This window comes from Paralichthys olivaceus, chromosome 6, assembly GCF_024713975.1.
Source record: "Paralichthys olivaceus isolate ysfri-2021 chromosome 6, ASM2471397v2, whole genome shotgun sequence".
Taxonomy (NCBI): domain Eukaryota; kingdom Metazoa; phylum Chordata; class Actinopteri; order Pleuronectiformes; family Paralichthyidae; genus Paralichthys; species Paralichthys olivaceus.
In genome coordinates this window covers 7,586,240-7,594,189 of record NC_091098.1, presented here as the reverse complement: position 1 = coordinate 7,594,189, position 7,950 = coordinate 7,586,240, and the positions used below count along the sequence as shown (strand labels likewise).

Sequence of the window (7,950 nt, the reverse complement as noted above, 5' to 3'; positions counted from 1 at the left end):
GTTCACATGTTTTCCTACAATAAGAATGTTTTCAGTTTTCGACAAGAATGTTTGTATGTTACTAAGATAGATTTAGAAAATGATTGTATGTTTTTATAATTGTAATGTAGATATCTAACTGTATTTTAAGACACAATATACACAGATGGGGCAAATTTCACTTCATTTTCTTTACCACTGTAGCTAGAAAGGTTTCTCGATCAGGTGAATAATCCTCACTGTGACTGTGTAATGGATTACTGGCTCTCCAGATAAAATCTCAGAGAATCTGGTCAACAATCATAGTTCACATGCTCAACTTTAGACTGATTCATGGCTTATTAGAAATCTGAAACCCACAAGTATTAATTGATACAACTTGATAATATTTATTTGAATGAATGAACAAAGGTGGCCACATGTGCTTGTGAGCTTATCTATGACTTGAAGGAGATGAATAACTGATCAATAAAACATTAGTAACCAATTCATTAACCACTAATAAAACTTTCAGTGACAACTTACAATCCCTTTATAAAGTGTGATTCATCACAACCTGTAAAAGCTCTCGACAACATTTGGGAACCTGGCTGAGAGGATTTACTTCCATTCATCCACAAATGCATTAGTGAGTGACAACCAATGATAATGGACAATGAGACCTGGTTCACCACCTGCAAGGGTGTTGGATGTGCTCACAGCTCCGTGCAGGCTTAAAAGCTCCTCCATACCAAACTGTGAAGCTTTTCTCTTTTCCAGAAAGAGCCAGACCAAACATACTGGAGGAACTATTATCTATAATAATAGCATTTGCTGTGCCCCCAAAAGAAACCCCAGACCAAAGTTACATAAACGCATGTGTCCATACATTGTAAATGACTTCCTCTCTAAGTGTGTGTGTGCGGCAGCAGAGTGTTGATTTGTTCATTGCTGTCGCCTGAAGGATTTTATTTAACAACCTATTTAACAGCCATTGGTGATTGTAAATGAAAATGAAAATGTGAACAAAGCGGCAAAGGAGTGTTTCCATTCCTCACGCTCAACACCAGGTCAACCAATTTGTTAAGTGTTGTGGGGTCAAGATCTGGGTTGAAAGGGTGATTTAATAGGAATTGATTGGCTCATTAATAAAAGTCAAATGATGGCGACACAGCACATAAGGCTTATTTACTCTCTGCAGCAGCTGGGGAATTGCAGATGTCTTGACCACCCAAACCTCAGAGCAGAGGACAAACAACCAGGGACAAGCATGTGAAATAGAATCAATGTGAAGACATGCATATTACGTGCCTGGTCAGAAAATGCAAGTTTGTGCGATATATCAAGAAGAGACTCAGCGTTTATCTGAAGTTTAAGTAACATAACAACAAATGAGAATGTTTCTTCAACATGGCCACTTTGCATCATGAACACAGTGATAATGCTGCTCATTTTGTTTGTGCCCCTCTGCACAAAGATGACAGATTTGTGTTTAAACAGTGCCATTAGGTAGAGGTGGGACATTGACCCTTTTCTTGATAAATGATAAGAGCCAACAATCAATGAAACCATTAGTGATCTGACTCCTGTGAGAGAACTGTCGAACCAGAGGCCAAAACAGATGGACTCTATGCATTTTGGTAATGGTATGTGTGCTCACATGTTTCACCATCGAGGTGCAATGACAGGAATGCAATAAAAAGGTCTTCCATAGCCTCACACTCCACTTTTCATTAGAACAAATGACACTGATGTATAAATACAATAAATGAACGTATTGTATGTGCACTTTCTCTAAATAAGCTCAGATCAAATATGAAGCCGTCATTTGCTGGAGGTGACTTTTCTACATCTACAGCTGAAAGGAAAAAAGGACTCTGTGTCCTTGACACCAGCTGTGTTTGTGCACAGCGCTGGTCCGGTGGTCTCCTTGCAAACATTTTATTTATGTATAGCATCGATGCCCACCAAGAGCGGACATGGGTGACCTTCCTCTCCCTCTCCTCAAACACACAGGTCGGTAATGACGATAGGTGTGGGGGATTAACTAGTGTGTAGATAACACTGGTGAGCGTATCACAATCTAGATTCATTAAACATTGGCTCCATTTCAGACAAAGGCTTTGCAAAACAACAAGGGCAATGTGTGTTGGTTTAATGCTTCATGACTGCAAATGATTGGTGTTCTCATAACCCTGTGGAAAACCCTGGCTCTTATACTCAAATATATAAATGTGTAAAAGCATAAAAAATCTTAAAAAAGGGCCAAAATATAATAATTATATTAAAAAACAGGAATTATTAACTATGGCAAATATATGACTTAAAACACATTGTGATTCGTTTTTCATTCTCCTCACATGAGGACCTTCAGAGTGCAAACTTAATGCGATCTCATTCCTGTGACCATGATGACACTATTCCAGTTCTGGGTAAACAACATCAAAAATTGAGCATGTCCAGATATTGTTTCCTGCAGGAGAATAATACATTAAACAAAACCTAATTGAGAACACACATTTCATCATTAATCATCGACAATTACCGGATTGCATTGATCTTAGTTCCCTCAAGGCTTCTGCCTGAAGCAAGTCAAGTCATCCATTTATCAGCTTGGAGGAAGGATAAAACAATTGTATTGATGCATAACCTGACTTGACTAATTAGTTTGATATACTAGTTGTTAGAGAGCAAAGTCACAACTGTTTATGTTTGGATGTGAAGACAAAGAAGGAAATCAACTGTACAAATAGTAAATGTTATGTCACTGTGGAAATCCATCCAAGAGATATTTCAGTCAGTGTGTTGGACCAAGAGAGTAATGTCTCTGCCCCTGCAGCCACAGTGCTAGTGTGGATACAAACATATAGTGCCAAAATACAGTGATGTGTAGACGAAGGTTTTTAAGGACACATGTTGAAGACATTTGAGTGTGCTGCAATGAACCACGTATATTGGTCTGTGCACCTACAACTGTGATGCATGGTGTAGACCAAGTGATAAAGCTAATTTTACTGGTTTGTCTTTGAAAATTACAAATGTCTGTTGGATTTATGAATTAATTTATTCATTAATTCATACACACACACACACATGAAACACCATAAGCCAGGTTAGAGCACAAATACATAATTTATAACAAAGAGGATCCCTTAGATTTTTAGCACAAACCGAATTTAATATAATTCAATCTTTATTTGAAAAGGAACAATGTACTTTAGTCAACATTCATACAAATCTTAGCTGAAAGCTAATTTTCATTGGCAGTCCCTTTGCCACATATTATAGGCATCCTGCAGTTTTAAAGAATATGTGTCAGACAGATTTTAGTTGGCTCACATGATCGAACTGGTCTAATCTTACCTCAGAGTCACACATGGCTTTAAACACACCATCTGAAAAACAGATGTACAAAAGATCAGAAGATGGTTTGGTCATAATGTGAATTACATTCATTGTTTTTACTTTATCTTGCATAAAAATCACACATCTTCATGACACCTGCCCTGTCCTCGTCCACCTCCCTAACCTTCCTCAAGTGTTTACCATGAAACTCTCCAGACCATGTCATCCTCCACCTGTCCACCAGATGGCCTCAGTCTTTCCTGCCTCTGCCTTTCACCTGATCCTGCTCCTCAGCAGCCACTTCCTGCTGCTTTGAGGCCCTCCTGCCTGTCCATTAGTTTGCCTCTTTGAACAACCTGCATGTTGCCATGTAAGTTTGCTTTTCTCTTTGATTCTACCTGCACTGCATGTGTCTGCATGACGGTTCAGGACATATTTGAGCCACAAAATTAAAAACAAGGAGGTAACAGACACTATAAAGCTTCATAAAGCCAAGATGGTGTTTGTCTCTCAATAACTGAGACCTGCAGTCATCCAACCCCTATGATTGATGAGATCATTTTAAAAATGCCTTTATACTTGCATTTATAAAGAAAAAAATACAAAATATAAGCATACTTGAGACCTTTCTATTCCAAACAAATTATCTAAGAGATAAGAAACTAGTTTATGAATGCTCTTAAAGAGAAATACTTGGCTCTGAACATAACATAGGTGTTTGAGAACTTTTATAACATGCGTCACTGTTATGTAAAGAGACAGAAGTATTTGCACTCCTTTCTGTTACGGCTCCAATTGTATTTCTATGACATTCACCAGCTTTATACATCTATAAGGTTTTGCACCAAGGCAGCTTCTTTGGCATCAGTCTCAGTGGAGGGACAAAAAGAAATGAAGGTTGGAGCTGAAACTAAAGCAGACTCTGTATTGAATAATTGGTCCTTGACTTGCCAGCGGCAGATCTCTTTAGAACACAGATGATGACAAAGACGTGTTTATCTGTCGGCGGAGAAGTGATGTGGGGTTTCAAGAACTAAGCAAATTCCTTATCTATGAGCTGTGATGTTAGAGATAACAGTTTATGATTCATTTATCCCTTTTAAGCCACTGAGGATTCTGGGTTTTAAGGGAAACTGTAGTTGTCAAAAGTAACATTAAGCTTCGGCATAAACTTCAGCAAATGTTCACAGTTGATATTCTGTGGTCTTGTTGTATGAGGTGCAGCAGTCATTGGAAGTTACCTCCCCTCAACATGAAAACAACAAATTAAAGTCGACAGATTTTCATTTCATCCCATTAGAAGTGATGATGATTCATGTCAATCATGATCACTTTGCTGTTTCTGGAACCTCCACATAAATCACAGATTGGTCAGTGATATTGAATTGAATTGGATAACGTAATGCGCTGATATTGAGTAGCCTACTCTGTGAAGTTTTCATGTGCATCATCATTATTTTAAATCAAGCTGTCAGATAGTTTGTGTGCTGAGGAGCAAAACAAAATGTGTGTCTCTTAGTTATCAGGAAAAGCAGACGACTACTGGACAGGTTACCATGAAACTTAATGGTTGTAGCTGGGGGGCTATGGTTCTAACCTGAAGAAAATGTAATTTAACCAAACTTTAGCAACTATTGGGCTACTCATGTTTATACAGCCACAATAATAATTAAAAAAAAATTCTACAGAGGAGCAACTCAGTCAAAGAGGGCAAAGGGGCAGTTGTCCAGGCCACTTTAGTCCTATGCTGTGCACATCCCTTCAATGCGGTATGGGTCAGGAAAGAACGCATTTATTTTGATATTAATCTGATTCAGGGTCCAGGATTTTTTAGATGTTTCTTTAACATTGGGAGGTGTTTTTTATCAACAGTGCCATTGATTTCTCAGAAAATAATCAATGGATGTCGATGAGAGGACGGATATTTATGAGTGTGCACAGTTTGTTACAAATGCAAATAAAAATGTGGATCTAGTGAATTTGGTCTCATAAGTGGACTGTTGGGTCTTGGTGAAGGAATGTGCTCTACAGATTTCTACTCTAGTATTCTGTATACGTTTGGCTTATGTGAACAATGACTATTACCATTATAATGCTAATGTAATACTTCTACAAGAATAACTACAAGTACTTATACCACCACTATCATTATTCTGACCATGAGAACCGCACTCTCTCGCCTTAGCGCAGCTTTTAAATTAATGGAGATATAACAGGAATCAGCTGAACAATGGCAGGAGTTGCTGAGTCCATTAAGGTCTCTGTGAGTAGCTCAATAAATCCTTCTCAGCAAAATGAACAAAACATAATTGAACTCCGGGCAGACAAAGAAACAGTGCTGCTAAAGCACAATTAAAATTAAAGTTTTCTGCTAATTTGGTGTTTTTATAAGAGGAGCATAAATTAACATTGTTCAAGTCAATCCTGAACTCTAATCATCTTGCTGGGAGCCTAAGACGCAGCACTGAGCATGCTCAGTGTCATGGAGATAAAATGACCTTCCTGTTCCTGTCTAGAAATGGACTTAGGACAAGGATGACCTTCATGACTGTCTGACCTCGACAGATAAATAGATTTTATCGGGATCCACAGATCAAACCGGACATACAGTAGATATCATATCATAATATATTTTCTGAGGCTCCTTCCTGCCAACCTCAAGCTGATGCAGACACGATCTTGACAGACACATTATACCAGCGTCATACAACAAATGATCAGTGTGCAAATATTTGCAGCACCTTGACACTACACTCAGTTGACAGTTTATTAGATACACCTGGACACAACTAATGCAGTCTAATACAGTGGCCCTGCAAATCATTGTGTATTCATGACATTTATAATACAGAGGAGCTTCCATCATTGTTCCATTATTACCTCCGTCTTTCTTTGTTTGTTAGCAGGATGACCCAAAGGAAAAACCTGTACAAATGTTGGGTGGAACCAGATTAGTTCGGGAATCCTTTAAACAATGTGAGATATATTTTTTTCAACATTTTTGTTGATTTCTCAGAGAATAATTCATGGATCCTGATGATAAAAATCTGACATATTTAGGGCACTGATATTTTTGCGTCTGTGCAATTTGGTGAAGATCCAAATAAAAAAATGGATCCAGTGAATTTATCTGCCTTGCAGATATGTGATTGACGTGTAGACTAATTAAAGATGTTGCACCACTACCAATTCAACAATGTGTCACTCTGCAGAGACAATGCTAGGGACTGTTTTTGGACAAACAGCATTCTAAGATGGAGCAGCGGAAAAATGGAACTCAGTTCCCACCTAAATCGGAGAATACACAGGCTTCAATATTTTGAAAATGACACTTAAAACATGGCTCAAGACAAATCAGTGATGTGTTCATTGACCTTGGAACCGTTTTCTAACTTGGACAAAATATCATGTATATTTTGCAGAATGTTTTATACTGATTGCAAATTCTGTCAGTTGTTTGGTATTTGATGTATTGTACTGTATTGGCTTTTATATTTTCCTGCCTGCGGACACAGATGCAAAATAGCTATTGAACTAACTACGGATCAATGGTTATGACCTTGCTAGATAAAATAAATTGAATAAAAAAATATAATACAATTCAGTTTTGATTTTGGTTAAAATGTATGATCATTTTGGAGTCTGCAGTTTACTGTGCTGATGAATTTAGATATTGTCATCCAGATAGGTGTTTGTGTTATTTTGTCCACCCCATTTAAACCAATGACTGCAGGGAACATAACCATAGCACCTCCCTGTCAGCTCACAGACCATCCTCCAAAAGGACCAAACAGTTGACTTCACACATCTGTAACAGTTTCAACACAAACTGAACTTTATAACATGCAGGCAGAATGTGTTGCAGGACTATAGGGTTAGACTCTATTAATTTCTGCTAGGTGTTAAACGGACATCTGTCTGTGTGTCTGCTGCAGAAAAGGGATGCACCTTATTTCTTCATGGAAAAATAAATTGGCTGGTTTGTCCCCTCCGTATAGAGGTCAGAACACAAAGTTGGCCAGAGAGCAGCACTGTGCTGTGGCTGAGGATGTAGCTGTCAGTGTGATTACATTCATTCATTAGTATTTGCTGGGAGTAGCGTGGCCGATCTCACACAGCCTTGGGGGAAGCCTTAAAAAGGATCCTAGACTCAGATAGAGCCAGGTTCACTGCTGTGTTTTTGTGTGTGAGTGTGTGGTACCTGATTGCAACCGCTGAAGGAGGCTGTTGGGTTTGAATTTAGATCTTATGTCCATGATACTCGAGCAATGTCACCATCAGATGCCTCGGCTGGGAGCTGATTCAACAGTTAAAATCAGTGATTTGTGAATTCAGAGAGCGGGGAGGGGTTGTGAAAAGTATGGAAAAGGTGAAAAGGTGATGTCAGGGATGAACTCGTCAGGAGTTCATCCAAGAATACTAAGGCTCCATCTTTGTGGAAAAACAAAGATGGAAGGGTAACACAATGAGTGAGAGACTGTGGATAAAAATAGGAGTTTGTGTGCGGTGACCTGGCCTGATTTTTTCTGATTAAAAGAGCAGGTCCTGAAGAAAGTCATGATTGGTGTATGTCGTAATCATGTAGCTTCACAGAGGTGAAGATGAGCTGCACAGCCAAATAATATGAGCTCGGTCGTAGCATTCATG

The 7,950-nt window shown here is 38.6% G+C and overlaps 1 protein-coding gene across 1 annotated transcript in view; it reads left to right on the top strand.

The window, feature by feature from the left end:
* The first annotated feature begins 3,589 nt into the window (after positions 1 to 3,589).
* The window catches only part of chrna4b (cholinergic receptor, nicotinic, alpha 4b), a 37,773-nt gene continuing 33,412 nt past the window's right edge, over positions 3,590 to 7,950 (top strand). The window contains exon 1 of the mRNA XM_069526606.1: positions 3,590 to 3,673. The gene's annotated coding sequence lies outside the window, so the exon portion shown is untranslated. The remainder of the gene's footprint in view (positions 3,674 to 7,950) is intronic.